This window comes from Pelophylax lessonae (genome assembly GCF_965119305.1).
Source record: "Pelophylax lessonae genome assembly, chromosome: 2".
NCBI lineage: Eukaryota > Metazoa > Chordata > Amphibia > Anura > Ranidae > Pelophylax > Pelophylax lessonae.
In genome coordinates, this window is record NC_138769.1 from 77,903,165 (window position 1) to 77,920,800 (window position 17,636).

Consider the following 17,636-nt stretch of genomic DNA (forward strand, 5'->3'; position numbering starts at 1 on the left):
CCTGCTTTATCCTGGATGAATTGTGCTTGGCATAGACTGTCCAATTTTGTGTTTGGCAAAATATTTAAGATGGTTTTTATTTGTGATATCGTAAAGGAAGGGGACTGCGGTAAGAGATTTTCAGAATCTAAAAGGTATTGTTATTTTCAAAACAGCCATATTATTATTTGCCTTTCTTCCAGAGCCAACTATTAGAAATATTTTCCAATGTGTACTTGTCACTGTTTTACATACATATAATTTTTGATCAGGGCAATCATCATATTCTGGCATATTTAAAGAGAAGTATGGGGTATATAAAAAAAACAAACCTTATACCCACCTAAGTGGATGTAGCATTGATCCGATGCTGCATTTGCCCCACTCCCCTGTGCGCTGAGAACTGAGCAATCAAACACCACTGATTGCTCAGTTCTCTCCTCCACTCTGAGTAGAGAGCTGTGACTGCCAGTCACCGGTTCTTTGGTCTGCCCATCCAGAGCTCGCTGGAGCGCTGGGCTGGGGAGGGGAGGGAGCAGCTGGTTCAGTGCCCAAGCAGCACAGCTGAGAGGTTGAGCCAGCTGCCAGTTCAGGCATCTGGGTAGATTCCAAATGTAAAGTCAGTATCTTTCCCCAGCCTGGACCATCTGAGTGATGCCAGCCGACATCGGCTTTAGCCCACTGATGGCTGAAAATGGGTCACAGGAGTACAAAATGAACTGCACTTCTGTGATCCATAGGAGAAATAGGGCCAAAAGCTTTGACCATACTTCTCTTTTAACCACTTCAGGACCGCCCGCCGCATATATATACTGCGGTAGGGCGGCCTGGCTGCGCAAAATCACGTATAGATACATGATTTTGTGCAGGGGCTCTCAGGGGCGCACGCACGTCGCTGGAGTGCTGCTCCCACTGTGATCAGACACAGCGGGAGCCAATCAGCGAGTCTGGCAGGCCGCGATCACCCAGGAGTATGACAGAACAGCGGTCTGACTATGTGAACAAAGCAGACAGGTGTTCTGTCACATTGGCAGAGAGAGATAAGAGCTAAGCTGAAACACAGATCTCTCTTTTCCTCTAGCACATCCATCCCCCACACAGTCAGAAAGCATTCCCCAAGGAGCACACTTGATCACCCCTAGTGTTAACCCCTTCCCTCCCAGTGTCATTTATACAGTAACAGTGCATTTTTTTAGCACTGATTTAGTGTCCCCGGTCCTCAAAAAGTGACCCTTAGTGTCAGATTTGTCCGCCGCAATGTCGCAGTCCCGCTAAAAATCACTGATCGCCGCCATTACTAGTAAAAACAACAAAAAAAATAGTCCATAAATCTATCCCATAGTTTGAAGACACTATAACTTTTGCGCAAATCAATCAAAATACATTTATTAGTATTTTTTTTACCAAAAATATGTAGCAGAATACCTACTGTATTGGCCTAAATTGATGCAAAAATTTGATTTTTTTTAAATTTTTTTATTGGGAAGGGAATGTTTTATAGCAGAAAGTAAAAAATATTGTTTTTTTTTTCAAAATCGTCGGTCTTTTTTGTTTATAGCACATAAAATAAACGCATAGGTGATCAAATACCTACAAAAGAAAGCTCTATTTGTGGGTTAAAAATACATCTATTTTATTTGGGTACAGCATTGCACGACCGCGCAATTGTCAGGTAAAGCAACGCAGTGCCGTATTGCAAAAATGGCCTGGTCATTAGGGGGTAAAACCTTCTGGAGCTGAAGTGTTTAAAGACTGTCAATCTTTCCTCTGCAAAACAGAACAACACTACACTGTGACGGGTTCTTCTAATGGAAAGGTGTAGGGTATTATATAACCACTACCATGGCACATTGTCACCCAACATTTATTTGTGTTTAGAAGTGTAGTTCCTCTAGAACAGTGGTCCTCAACCCTGGCCTACAGGGCCCACTAACAGGCCAGATTTGCAAGATAACTGAAATACATCACAGGTGATATAATTTGCTGCTCAGTGATTGCAGTACTCTAGTCTGCATCTCCCCAAGGTAATACCTAAAATCTGGCCTGTTAGTGGGCCCTGCAGGCCAGGGTTGAGAACCACTGCTCTAGAACAGTGGTTCCCAAACTCAGTCCTCATGTACCCTCAACAGGCCATGTTTTGACAATTTATATTGGAAGTATATGGGACTAGACACTGCTTTAAATATCTATCTATACATATTGCCCCATGCAGCCTAAGCTAACACTTAAATTCATAGAAAATGTAATGGCAAAAATAGAGGCATGGCCAGCCCAAGGGAGGGCTCAATTTCTGCTTAGCCAGCATAAGCAATGGCTTAAGGCTTGGGGATGCCAGCCAAATATCATGTTTCTGACTACCAGTAACACATTCTGGTGTATAAGTCAATGTTCCAGACTACTGCTTTGCCTAGCAATCTAGCTTCAATATGCCATCATTGTTGCTGTACCTGCAGATCTTGATAGTGTGATACTAAGGCTATCCAGTAGACCAAGGTAGGAGGGGTGTGACACAAGATAGGGGGTCTAACAGAGACAAGAACTATAAATCTGACATTGAGCACCCCCACCAGTGCTGTATTTTGGCCTAGGCTGACAAGGCCCAGGCCTAGGGCAGCACTTTGCAGGGGGGCAGCAAAAAAGCCACCCCACTCCACCTGAGACTCTATTGGCCACTGATTGCAAGAGCCGCCTCTCTCACCACCTTCTCTCTCTCTCTCTCTCTCTCACTCACTCACCCCCCTCTCTCTCATCCTCACCCCCCTCCTCTCTCTCTCACTCCCCCCCTCTCTCTCTCTCTCTTTCGCATACCTCCATCTCTCTTTCTCACTCCCTCACCCCTCTCTCTCTCTCTCACACCCACCCCCTCTCTCTCTTACCCCCTTCTCTCTCTCATCACCCCCTCTCTCTCTCTCTCTCTCTCATCCCTCTCTCTCTCTCTCTCTCTCTCTCTCTATCAACCCCTCCTCTCTCATCCCCCTCTCTCTCTTTCACCCCCTCTCTCTCTTCCTCTCTCTCTCTCATCCCCCCTCTATCTCATCCCCCCCTCTCTCTCTCTCATCCACCCCCCTCTCTCTCTCTCTCTCTATCTCTCTCTCTCATCCCCCCTCTCCCCCTCTCTCTCTCTCCCACCCCCTCTCACTCTCTCATCCCCCTTCTCTCTCACTCTCACCCCCCCTCTCTCTCTTTCTCACCCCCCCCTCTCTCTCTTTCTCACCCCCCCCCCTCTCTCTCTCACCCCCCCCCCCTCTCTCTCTCACCTCCCCCCCTCTCTCTCTTTCTCTCTCACCTCCCTCTCTCTCTCTCTCTTCCTTTCTCTCTCTCACCCCCCTCTGTCTCTCTCATCCCCCATCTCTCTCTCACTCTCACCCCCCTCTCTCTCTCACTCTCATTCTCCCCTCTCCCTCCCTCACCCCCCCCTCTCTCTCTCTCTCCCACCCCCTCTCACCCCCTCGTGAGGACTTGTAGACCTTCCATTTTTGAAGTTACATCCGTTAAGGAGGAAGAAGTGGGGAAAATTTACTAAGGAGGGGGAGGGGGGGGGGACCCAATTTAAGTCTTGCCTAGGGCAGCACAAAACCAAAATACACCACTGACCCCCAGCCTATATAAGAATTGCTTGGGCCTGGTAGTAGGTAGAAATGATCAAGCACCAAGTATTGCACTATGGGATCAAGCACCATGAATTGCAATATGGGATCAACCACTAAGCATTGCTCTACAGTATGCAGTTTGGGGACATCAACCATAACTGATACATGACTGTTATCTGAGTATATTGGTAGGATATTGTAGGCTTATTGGATAGACAGGCACTTAAAGCATGGCATATTTTAGCACTGTATGGAGCCTGCTTTGATCTGCACATTGTCCTTTCTGTTGGTTTTGTCCACCACAGATAACCTTAGAACATCTCTAAAGATTATGAGAAAGGGTTACACATGTTGGTGTCATTACAGGCAGAGACTAACTTTTTCCACCACAGCTTGGGATGTAACTTTATTTAATAGGCCATAACTATATGTTGTGCTATATAGCAATGTATAAAACCGCTAGGGGAGAACCTGCAGTTTCTTGGCAATAGAATACTGTGCAGACACACAGCCAGAAATTACATATGCCTCATTTCATTTACTTTTGGCTTCCAAGCACTGCTTTAGAGAGGGTTTTATTCTGGTTCATATAGAGCAGTAATGTTATGTGGGCTGAAAAACCAAACCCCTCAGTGAGAGCTTCCATTATCTATAGGAGAGATTGCATCAGCACTTCTGTGTTTTTCTAAAGGGTTTAAACTAATCAATATTCCAGATTTGGTCTTCGAACTGGTTAAAAAATGACTATTATAAAGCAAATGTATTTTTCAACCCTCTATTGCTAGTCAAATCTATGTAATACTTGGCTGTCACTGTCCATAAAGTACAAAGATTCTTGAACACTAAAACATCCCCAAATCTTTTCATACATGAACTTTTTACAGTGAAACATCACTTGCCTACCCTCGCCAGTGCCAACATCTTCACCTGGCCTTTATCAGAGTTTAGGACCTTTGGCCATCCTGATTGGCTGGGCCTGTTCTGAGAATTTACACTAAGATTGCAAACAGTTAAAGTGGAAATTCACCCAAAACAACATGATAAAAAAATAATGTTCTTTAGCAAGGAACATGCATTCCACATTATTAATTATGCTACCCAGGGCTTTTTTTCCCAGGGAATAGGTGCAGGAACTCCCCCCTTTTGAGTCCTCCCTTGTCTCCCCCCCCCCACCCACCTCTTAGCACTGTCCCTTGGTCCCCCCTTACCGACCTTCCAGTATTGCCCCCAGTATCGTTTTGTGGTGCTAAAAATTTCTTTGGAATTTGTTCTTGTCACAAGAAAAGCAGTAAAATAGATCCCCTGGAGCCAGCAACTATAGATCCCCCCAGCAACAATTGTTCCCCCACACAACAATAGACCCCCCCCACGCAGCAACAATGGACCACCCACAACAAAATATCACCCCCAGCAAAAAAAAAGATCCACCCAGGCAACATTAGACTCCCAGCAGCAACAACAGATCTCCAAGCAGCCAGCATCTATATAGACCATCCAGCAGCAACAACTGACTTTCAAGCAGCCAGCAACAACAGACCTCTCCCTCAACAATAGATCCCTACCAGCAACATAAAACCCCCAGCACCAATTTACATCACCACCAGCAACAATAGATACTCAAACAAAAAAAGGGAGATCCCCCAGCAGCCAGCATCAATGGACCCTCCAGCACACCCCTTGATATTATAGACCACTCCAGCACACCTCTTCCTATTACATACATTTGGTGCTGGAGGTGCCGGAACTGCATTCCCCCGCATTCCCGCTGAAAAAAAGCCCTGATGCTACCAAAATTGATGTATGCTGTAAATTGTCTCCAGCATTGTCCTTGATTCCTCTTCCTGGAGGCTACCATTTCGCTGAAGGCTTCATGTAAACATAGCCTATTTTGACTGCAGGCCATAGGAAAATGCAAAACTCTGTTTTACCTCGAATTTTCCGCATTTTGCAGCCTGCAGTCAAAACGTTCCTATCCTGAATGTGATTCTTCCGCATTTAGGAGAGGGAGTTTGAGGGAGGTTGAAGCTCCCCTAACAGCAGCAGTTCCTAAACTCTGGTAAAAGCCTATTGGGTTGATTTACTAAAGGCAAATACACTGTGCACTACAAGTGCACTGCAAGTGCAATTGGAAGTGCAGTCGCTGTAGATCTGAGGGGAACATGCAAGGAAAATAAAAAAGAGAGTTTTTGCTTGCACATGATTGGATGATAGAAATCACCAGAGCTTCCCCACATTTCAGATTTTCCCCTCAGATCTACAGTGTAGTGCACAGTGGATTTACCTTTAGTAAATAAACCCCCTATGTGTACGTGGACACATAGGCTTTTATGGAGTTGAGTTTAGAAGCTTAGGCAATAAAGCGCCTAAAGCCCCTAAACTCAAATTTAAGAGCTGTAGTGTACATGAAGCCTAACACATGTGTCTCCATCCCCTCTCCTGTGTACTGGAGATCAGGGCCAGATTAACATAGGGGCTATTGGAGCTGCAGCTCCAGGCCCCTACCTTAATATAGGCCCCGGGTTGGCCATATTCACTGTTACCGCTCTTCTGTCACTTGTAAACACAGAAGTCTGGCTTCTATGCTCGCTTCCCCAGGCAGCTCCCTCAGAACCTCCCCACACAGCACGAAGGCCGGACAAGGAGGGACAGTTGCCGATGCATGGATGTGTTTATGGGCTTCAGAGACAGCATCCCATGTTGAATTAGGCATGCATGGCTGCACCCTTCCTCCTCTGGGTGCATGCCAAGGCACGGCCCTTAAGGCCCTTCAAAATCCTCAGCACCAAGCCCATGATGCTCTTAATCCGGCCCTGCTGGAGATACTATTCTGATGAATGACAATATATAGGAGTTGATTTACTGAGGCTACATTCACACCTGAGCGTTTTTTTACCGTGATTTTACAGCGATTTTTACAGTGATTTTTACAGCGATTACAGGCATTTTTACAGGCATTTTTTGTGCAGGCTTTTTTAGATTGAATAGAGACCAATGGAAAACGCCTGAAATCTGCCCAAAAAGAAGTTCATGTACTTTTTTGAGCTTTGGGCGTTTTGCTCACAGCGTCAAAACGCTCAGATGTGAACAGGGGCCATTGAAATGAATAGGATTTGTCTTGTTGGGCGTTTTGAGAGCTGATCCTAGAGCAGAAAAACTCCCCAAAAAAACGCCCCAAAACGCCTAGATGTGAACGGTGCCTAAAGGCAAATAGCTTAGTAAATGAGCAGAAGCTCTACTGACTTCCATCATCCAATCATGTGCAAGAAAAAAATGAGTTTTTTTTATTTTCCTTATATGTGATTGGATTTTCTTTGCAAAGTGAAGCTTTACCTCATTTACTAAGCTCTTTGCAAGGTGCACAGTCTATTTACCTTTCGTAAATCAACCCCATAGTCTTATGTGGAAAAGACACCCTCAAGATCTGGTTGTGGCCAGGTCAGTAGGTTCTTTTAAAAAAGAGCTAGAGGAATTCCTGAATGCATAAAATATGATATATAGGGTTAATAAGTATCAATACCAGAGACAATTCAACCAGGGAATAACACATTGCCTTGCGGGATCAGGAAAGATTTTGCTTTTTACTGCTGGAGAAAACTGCACCCAACTTTATTGTTTATTTTTTCCCTTTATCTGGATAAACTGTAGCTGTTGGCATAGGGTTGAATTGGTTGAACTAGATGGACTTGTGTCTTTTTCAACCTAATTATGTAACAGCTTATGTGTTAATAAAATATGTGCCAGTAAATGTGTCTGGAAAGCTATTGGGAAGAAGGAACGGCTGGGCGTACTACACTCACCCAAAGTATTTCGATGAAGTTTGTTTGGGTGTGTTTATCATATGCAATATCCACAACCAGTTAATGATTCCTGTAGGGATTAGGGTTTAGGAGGGAGTTAAGGGATCATGTTAAGGTTAAAGCGAACTTAACATAAAAAAAAAGAAAAAAATTGCAAGTAAGCAGCTCTTTAATGTAGAACAGACATCCTCTGTCTTTTCTACAATGAAAGAAACCTAAATTGGAATTTTAGTCAGAATTTGAAGTCTTGCTAGGTCACTTCAGGCTGGCCCCTTTTCCAGGTATAGCATATAAGTGTCTATACTGTTTACAATCCAGTAATACACTGTGCTCTGCACATGCTCAGTTGCTCTCTTTTTTTAGGCACTGCCGAATTTGTAGAGGCTGATCTACTGACAGCCTTAAAACAGAATTAAACCCTTCTTTCCTTTACAGTCAAGGAAGCTGCTTCTGTTTGATCTGCAACTGCAATGGTCCTGCACATGTGATCAGTTATGACACCAGCCATTTGATGGTTTGTCAGTGTCATTAGTACAGTAACAGTGCATATTTTTATCACTGATCACTGTAATAATGTCACTAGTCCCCTAAAAAGTGTCAAAAGTGTCAGTTAGGTGTCCGATTTGTCCGCCGCAATGTCGCAGTCCCCTTTAAAATCGCTGATCGCCACCATTACTAGTAAAAAAAAAAAAAAGAAAATGCTATAAAAATATCCTATAGTTTGTAGACGCAATAACTTTTGCGCACACCAATCAATATAAGCTTATTGGGATTTATTTTACCAAAACTATGTGGCAGAATACAAACTGGCCTAAATTGATGAAGAAATTAGACGTTTTTACATTTTTTATTGGATATGTTTTATAGCAGAAAGTAAAAAATATTGTTTTTTTTTTTTTCAAAATTGTTGGTCTTTTGTTGTTTATAGCACAAAAAATAAAACCCGCAGAGGTGATCAAATACCACCAAAAGAAAGCTCTATTTGTGGGAAAAAAAAGGATAATAATTTTATTTGGGTACAGAGTCGCACGACTAAACTAACGCAGTGCCGTATTGCAAAAAAATGACCTGGTCATTAAGGGGGTAAAACCTTCCAGGGCTGAAGTGGTTAATTGACCAAGCTGAACTCAGAAGCTGATTGGCTACCATGCGCACCAGATTTTGCACTCTTCAGGATTAGTAAATTAACCCTGAAGTGTCTTAGCAATTTCCTAGCAACAAGGCAGAATGGGATGATGCCAACTCTGGTGTTTTTTCAATCATGCTTCGAAAGGTTCGAATGGCACGTAAATGGCCAAAGCTGCACAGCCTTTTTTTATCTACAGATACCCCTTACTTACATAGGCAGTTTTTGGTAAAAGTGAACTAACCCTTTAACCACTTCCCGACCACCTGCCGCATTTTTACTGGGACAGGCTGGCCCTCCTGCGAATACTGACGTAGACCTACGTCGGTCGCGTTCAGGAAGCTAGGGGGCGAGCGCGCGTCGCCGGTAGCACGCTCCCGCCCCCACTCAGCAGCGGGGAAGCCGATGCACGGGTCAGGAGGCTTCGATTGCCGCCTGAAACCCGCAATCTCTCCCGCTGAGAGAGAAGGACGGTCGGCTGTTGTAAACACAGCTGGCCGTTCTTCTCCCTGAAATGATCACAGAGCTACCGTGATCCTTCTATATAGGATCACAGGTCTCTATGGTTATTTCACAAGCCACGCCCCCCCCACAGTTAGAATCACTCCCCTAGGCTCACATTTAACCCATTGATCACCCATAGGGTTAACCCCTTCTCTGCCAGTGTCATTATTACAGTAACAGTGAATATTTTTAGCACTGATTACTGTAGTAATGTCACTGGTACGCCCCAAAGTGTCATAAATGTCAGTTAGGGGTCCGATCTGTCCGCCCAATGTCGCAGTCCCGCAAAAAAATTGCAGATCACCGCCATTACTAGTAAAAAAAAAAAAAAACAATAAAAATTACATAAATCTTTCCCATAGTTTGTAGACGCGATAACTTTTGCGCAAACCAATCAAAATACGCTTTTTGAAATTTTTTTTACAAAAAATATATAGTAGAAAACAAATTGGCCTAAAATGTAAAAAAATTTTGATTTTGATTTTTTTTTTTGAGAATGTCATATAGCAGAATGTGAAAAATATTGTTTTTTTCAAAATTGTCGCTCTTTTTTTTGTTTATAGCGCAAAAAATAAAAATCGCACAGGTGATCAAATACCACCATAAGAAAGCTTTATTTGTGGGAAAAAAGGACGTCAATTTAATTTTGGTACAGTGTCGCACGACCGCGCAATTGTCTATTAAAGTGACGCAGTGCCGAATTGCAAAATAGGGCCTGGTCTTTTAGGGGGCAAATCCTTCCGGTCTTAAAGTGGTTAAATGCATAGTATGTAAAAATGTGTGATTCTCGTGTAGATGGACTGCGAGTAAAAGCGCAGTACACAGTCTAAGTGCTATTTATGTACAATTTCAAATATTCCATTCTACAATGAACAATTTCTTTTCCCATTGCAACAACAATATCCAACCTTGCCCTAAATGATCTGCTTTTATATATTTTAGCACAAGTTAAAAGTGACTTACTCATCAACAAATAGCACGACATAAAAGCCACAAAATCCGTATTATACATTACTGCCACCTTTCTCTTCCTTCTTGTTTAATACCTGAACATTGTTCCACAATAGTGTATATACTAATCTCAAATGCATTCAAAGCTTTTGTATACAATAATATTTCCAAGAATTCCACACACACTGAATAGTTTCACGTTCCTTGTTTCACTGTCGGTGTTTGAGGTACTGATGTGTTCGTATTGAATAAGAAAGTGCTGCTTACAAAAGTACTCCAGATTCCTCATATATGTCATTAAATGCCATTAAGAGATGCCGGTATAAGGGAGCAGCCGTTTTCAGGGAGTTTTTTAAAATCACTGTATTTAAAGTGACACTAAACTCATTTTATTTCTCTTATGTAAATCTCAAGTATATCATGGCTGCGCTCTGTTTTTTTTTTTCAGTCTGTTACAATTGTTTTCTTTTTTTTTTCGCTCCCTATTCTCCACTCTACTAGTGTAGAGCGAGTAGTGCCCGTTATTTCTGCTCTGTGCCTACTACAATTCTCCTAGGCACCTTTCACATGGGCTTTCTGATCAAGTCCGCCTGTTTTTTCAGGCAGACCTGATCGGATGCTCCATGCACCACTAAGGAGAGGTGGATGTCAACGGTGACATGTCCACTGACACCCACTGCTCTCCGATCCGACCCTGTCCGTGAAATCCAGACGAATGGAAACCCTATTTTCCATCCATCTGGACAGGCGGTCCGTTTTTATCTGATCTCCCATAGAGAAGAGCGGAAATCTGACAGCTCCGTCTCTGCAAAGTAAGCGAAGACGGAGCTGTCATCCACCTGCTCAGCGGCAGTGTTGGGGTAGTTACTCAAAAAATGTAACTAGTTACTAGTTACTTCTGTAAATTGTAAGGAGATTACTTTACTAGTTACTGCATTTGAAAAGTAACTTCACTACGTATTACTTTACTTTACTCTTTCTTCATTGACCGTGTAGAAGAAGATACATGACACTCTTTCTGCATAGAGTTTATTGTATAAACACAGGCTTTGGGAAACATGAGAACAAAACCTGAAAAAACAGAATAAAACATAAAGTGCAACAAAAAGTCATAAACTTCATCCCTCTCTATTCTTCGAAAATAACGATTGTATCGCACGGCTTGGGTAACGCAGGAAAGCGCGTTCCTATAGCCTAGTAAAGTAGTGTAGTTACTTCCTATAGCCTAGTAAAGTAGTGTAGTTACCAATATTAGTATTGTAACTAGTTACATTACTTAGTTACCCAAAAAAGTAATGTAGTTACTGTAATTAGTTACTTTGTAACTAGTTACCCCCAACACTGCTCAGCGGGGATCGGCGCATCGATCCCTGCTGAGCAAAACGCCACTCCCTGTGTCCAACACTAGGTGGAGCTATGACCTTTGACCTCTGATCAAAAAAAAACTCCTGACCTTTGATCTTTGGGGTGGGTCCATGACCCATTTCTTGTGTCAAAACCATCCCCTGTGTCTTTACCGGCAATAGGCAACCCTAACCCTCTATCCTCTTTCGCCTCCCCTCCTGTCTGCTCCTGTGTCAGTGCCCACCCCCTCCCATCCTGCTGCTGAAATTACTTTTAATGTCCTATTTAATCCTGTGTGTTTCCTAATGACAGGTGCTCCTTTCTCTGTGTTTTATTAAAAAAATGACATCTATACCTGATTTCAGAGTGGCACTCACGTGACCAGCCGGCTAACTCTTCCTTTCCTCCTCTCATCCCGACTGGCGTCAGTGGGGGAATCTCGGTCCCACTCGCTGCAGTGTCAGATGGGGAGAGGAGAGAGCTGGCCAGTCACGTGAGCGCTGAGCAGTTCTCTGAAATCAGGTATAGACAATATTTTTTTTATAAAACACAGAGAAAGGAGCACTTGTAATTCGGAAACACACAGGGTTCTTTGAAGCTGTCACAATGGGTTAACAACCATTTAACAATGACTTAAATAGGAAACTTTGGAGAATAGTTAACAAAGATAGCCTTTTTGTTCTTATGAAATACCATTTGTCTCATGCATTGGTATTTTACCTCTATCTTGAACGGATCTTTTGTATTTTCTCCTTAATATACACCTGATAAAACTTCACAATTATCATCATGCAGAAGCTAGTGATATTTCAAGAAGTGATCAGGTGTATGATAATATTTGTGGATTGATTTATACATGTTTAGACCGAATTATTGTAACATTTAGCTAAAAGCCATTTATGACAAGTTTTAACTTTACATTTTATGGCAAGGGCTATTTATAGACAAAAAAAAAAATAAAATGCATAGTCCAGCGAATTCGCACGTACATTCATTCAGAGTGATGTGGACAAAAAAAAGAATGTGCTTTCAGCTATTATTTCTTTCGAACAAGTATTGTTATATTATGGACGATAGTAAAATACCACATTATAGCCACTGGATGGAGATGAGGAGCCCTGGACACATACATACAACTGCATATGTCTTTGTAATAGGAGAAACAATCCTAGAGAACTCTAGTGGAAATTAGCAAATACATGTATCCATCTTCAGACCTCAGATCTGCCCCAATTCATGCACCTTCAGACAGAGGCGTAACTAGAACCTTCTGGGCCCCGATGCAAGAAACCATGAAGGGCCCCTTGGACCCCTGGCCAGGGCCCTTCCCTTCAAGCCTGGGGCTCTTCCCACTGATCCTGAGGCCCTTTACTCTCATTGCGGGGCCTTTCACAAGTTCTGCAGTGGGCCCCCTTCCTGCCATCTTGGGGCCTCCCCACAAATGCCAGGGCTCGGTTGCAAGTGTGACCTTTGCGACCCTGGAGGTTCACCCACTGGTGTCGGTAGTTTTAATTTTTTGGTATTTTAATTGTATTATTTTTATAATTTTATTGTATTTTTTTACAATGTCACTAGCTTTGACTCTGTCCACTCAGAAAAGGAATGAACTGATAAATTATATATATTTACCGACCCCTTCCTGGTTCTCTATTGTGACACATACCCTGCAGAAGCTGGCAGGAGAGGGGAGGGAGGAAGCCGGCAGCACAGTGGGGGGGGGGGGGGACCAGGGGAGCACACAGGGGCCCAGAGACAGCAGAACACAAGTGAACTGGAAAGGAGAAGCAGCGGGGGCAGCATACAGAGGAACCAATCTCCTCCATTTTCCTCCTGCAGCTACAGGAGGAAAAAGGAGGACAGTGATTTCTCTAAATGTTGCCCCCACCGCCTATCCAGGTGTACAGGGGAGCCGCACAGGCCCCCTGGAGCATGCGGCCCAGTTGCAATTGCAACCCCTGTAGTTACGCCCCTGCCTTCAGACCTCATATCACCCACAATGCATGTACCTTCACATCACAGATCAGCCCTAATGAATGTACCTTCAGACCTCAGGTCAGTCCCAATGTATGCATATCTTAAGGCAGTGATGGCGAACCTTGGCATCCCAGAAGCTTTGGAACTACATTTCCCATAAAGCTCATACACTCTGCACTGCAGTTGAGCATCATGGGAAATGTACTTCCAAAACATCTGCGGTGCCAAGGTTCACCATCACTGTCCTAAAGTCTCAGATTAGCACCAAGTCTTGCACCTTCTGAAATGCAGGAGTTTGAAATACCTGCTGCAGGGTATGAACAGGAGGAGGAAGAGTCTAGACAAGTGGGCAGGTCCTTAGGTCAGTGATGTCAAGGAGATGGTATTGCTTGCCTTCCTGGGAAGGTATCCTGGGGTTTACCAACCCCTGATGTAGACCACCAAGAGCCTAACTATTTCAAGTAGCTAAAAAGAAACCGTATGTGCAGTATACTGTATGTTCAGAAAAATAAGTTATTCCACTAGCTTTTCTACACTGGATTTTGTTGATGTGCACTTTAGGAATAGACTCAAAATAAACATAATGCTAACTGAACATCCCAAAAAGGTAATCACCCCTAGTAGCCCATTGGTTTTGGTTAAGAATGTAGCAAAATGTGACTGCTAGGGAGACACATTCCGGTCCTGGGTTTCCAGTATGGGAAATAAGAATTAGTTAGGAAATGTTCTTTTCTCATACGTCCTCTAACAGTTGCCGCCCACTCATACAGTCTTCACTACTGGGTATTGGTCTTATCCACAGGAGTAAGTTAGGCAGAAGATTTTGTTAGAAACATTCACAAAAACTTTGCATAGACACACCTACAGGGGGCTGTCCCTCTGGTCCAATACCCCCCTGCTAGCAGCATTCCCAATTCAGTTTGTCTTTTGCCTAGTTAGGAGTAGGCAGGCTTCCCTTGGCTGGGGCTACAGTCTCAGCCTTTTCTTCTTCTTAATTTTTATTTCTGCAAAAGTGATTTTTCTTTACACTTATAGCTTTTTATTTGTTCCTGCGCTTAGTTAGTCGGACTTCGGAAGACTACAGAGTTTGCGAAGCTGGGAATCTAACTGGTTGTCCTAGAGCCTTACGGAATCCCAGCCTGCCATCGAGCATTAGCAGGCTATGCATACGCCCAGGCCTCGCAAACGACCTGTCCCTATCCTCAGGGACTAAGCCTGCAAAGTGGCTACTTCGCTGGGATGTCTCAACTGCGGTACGCCGCGTGTTGCTAGCGTCCTGTTCGGCTGACGGCACCCTCCACCCAGAGTGGAAGGCTTCCTGTCACAGAGCGGTACCCACGTTTTTGCTGGACCGGTGAGTACCATGCTACCCCTCTGTCTATGGCATTATTTGCCGTGGGGTTTATGTGGGGCCTCTGTTATGGGGATGGCAGTCTTTGTGGAGTCTGTGATATCCCCTCATGTTTGTCAGTATGGTTCCCGTGTGTCCCTTCACGGTTCCTGCGGGGGCGCTATAGCGGTTCTGCCGCGGTGTGGGGGGTTTAGTTAGGAAATTTTCTTTTTTTTTTACCAGTTATATCTGAGGATACAATATTTGAGACTGGAGGTGAGGTGCCAATAGGCATTCCAGACTCTTTACAGTGTTATTGGATGTGACAGCACAATAGCTTTCAGTCTCCCTGTACTGCAGAGTACATCCATAAACTTTGCAAGATCCAATCCATGTTCCCTCCAAGTGCTGTGTCTGCCTGCCCCATAGACACGACATGGTCGCCCCATCTGCTGCAAACTGTTTTACTGGGTAAGATGAATGTATTTATAGTGGCTAAATGTTAAATATTAATTAGGGTAACGTGTTTTTATGTAAAAGAGAGCAACAAAGACTAATCAAAGGCTTTACATTTTTTTTTAGAAAATCTATCAGAAAACAGATGAAAAATACATCAATGGAAGGTAAGCCAAAAAAAAAAAAAAAGCTTGCGGCTATCAAAGATATGTTTTTTCTCACAATGTTGCATTTCATTTTTAACATACATCAACACATTCCACAGTTTTATGAATCTTACTGGATCTATCAAACAGATGTGAAAATTCGATTTATTCCAGCTTTTATCATTTACATATCAGCCATACCAAAAGTCTTTGGTGGTCAAGTACTAAGGAACATATATGACCATTTAGAAAGGTACTAGCCTTATGCCTCGTACACACGCAACGATTATCGGCCGACCGATCGTCGTCTTTTGTCCAGTATTGTCATGTGCTGGTTTACTTTCCGTGTGTTTTTTCTTCTCTGAGCATGCCCAGTATTGCTCATCAGATTTTTGTCTGCCGAAATCTGTACTGACTGACGGAAAATCGGCCGTTGTGTTGACGGCCAACAAAAATTTTATAGCATGCACACCAGATTTTGTTCGGCGGAAAAGTCGGAGTCGGTTGTCGGAAGCATCATACTAAAAAGCCGAAAATCAGCCGATCGGACGTTGGCCGAAAATTCACGGCCAACTATCGTTGCGTGTGTACGAGGCATTAATCATTTAGAAACTGCTGATGGAGAGACATAATGAGGTGCTTTAGTCACAGCTAAAAGACAAAATAATTGGCGCATATGATTTAATGCTAAACTCCAAGCAGATATAAAAGTCAGAAAGTAATGCAGCTCTGTATTCATTATACTTTATTAATATATTTTAGGTACAGGCAATGTAGGCACCTGAATTTGAATTGCTATCAACCTCTTGTAACCCCCTATACAACAGGCTGGGAACAAGCTGATAGGGGGAGAGAGCAAAGTGACATAGAACTAAATTCATTAAATTGCTGTTTCTCTTTTAACTTTCCATTCACAGGCAGGGGAGGGACAAGACCTGTAAGTGTTTATTTAACTGCAGAAGGTAAAAATCAGATCTCTAGACAGGGCTGCACTGTGTGGCCATTGTGTAAGGCTGAGAACAGAAATACAAGTCACTTGATTGGTAAAACATCTCCCATATATGTATTTTATCTATGTATTTAGAGGTTTGCCTGGAGTTCAGCTTTATTGTACATTTTACATTTTCTCATTACCCAATATTAACCACCTGCCATCCGCGCTATAGCCAAAGTACGGCTGCAGCGCGGACTCACATTTTCGGGAGGCCGTCTTTAAACGGCCTCCCAGTGACAGGCTCCCTGTGCGCTCCTGCGAGCGCGCATCGGGGAAAATCTTTGTTGGTCGAATCACAGATCGTGGTAAATGGCCAATCACAGCGGCCATTTACCACGTGATCGGCCTATGCAATCAGAGATGATCTCATATGTAAACATATGAGATCATCTCTCATCGCCAGCGCTCCTTCCTCACACGGAGACTGCAGTGTGAGGAAGGAGGAGAGCCGATCAGCCATCGGGGACACAGTGGAATGTAATCAGGGCACTGATCACCAGTGCCCTGATTACTACAGAGGTAAAAAAAAAACAATGTGCCCACCATCAGTGCCCACAGTGCCCTCCATCAGTGCCCCCCATCAGTGCCCACAATCAGTGCCTATAGTGCTGCCAGTCAGTGCCCATCAGTGCCTGCTCATCTAGGCACTGATGAGCACTGACTGGCAGCACTATGGGCACTGAGTGTGGGCACTGATGGTGCTGCCCATCAGTGCCGCCCATCAGTGCTCATCAGTGCCACCCATCAGTGTCCATCAGTGCCACCCGCCAGTAAAAAAGGTCCCTGCACCTTTATAAAACTAAAGCTGCAGTGAAATCGCATAGTGTTTTTGCACCATGTGATTTCCCAATTTACTTGGGTATACTGAGCCATTTGGTGCAGCCCCAAGCATGCATTGGGTCCCCCCTTGTTACTCTGTAGGACCTTCATTTTACTGGAAGGCAAACAAGTATTGCAAATGTGTAATCTGTGTTACAGTGTATTTCTTAAATGTTACATTTATAAAATAGTATGCTTTTTAGCTCAAAGTAACAACCTGTAAATGTCTTGAATTTAATCTATACAGGCAGTGAACCCTACAATTAAAAAATAAACCATCCATCGGATGGACTTTTTTCCCTTCCTCACGTTTAATTACCCGAGTAGTTACCAGTTTAACTGAGGCTGCTACATTTGCTGAAATTGGCAATTTAACAATATCTCATTGTTGTAGTACAAAATAGCGCTATTAGGGTTTGTTTTGAATAATATATGTCCCCTGCAAGGAGCGGCCTATTCTATAGAATCCACAGGCATCATCTGAAGTGCATTTACCAGGCTTTAATCAGCCCTTTAGAAACAATTGCGCTAAGCCACTCTTTCACTGTTCGGCGTGCCTCTGCTTTTCTCCCCAGACTGAACAGCATCAGCTTAACGAGCAGCCATGAGTTTGTAACTCAATATTC

The 17,636-nt window shown here is 43.5% G+C and overlaps 1 long non-coding RNA gene across 1 annotated transcript in view; it reads left to right on the forward strand.

Moving 5' to 3' along the window:
* The window catches only part of LOC309548594, a 293,007-nt gene that overhangs the window by 58,782 nt on the left and 216,589 nt on the right, over positions 1-17,636 (forward strand). Inside the window, exon 2 of the long non-coding RNA XR_014224996.1 lies at positions 15,178-15,218. This is a non-coding gene — a long non-coding RNA (uncharacterized lncRNA). The remainder of the gene's footprint in view (positions 1-15,177; positions 15,219-17,636) is intronic.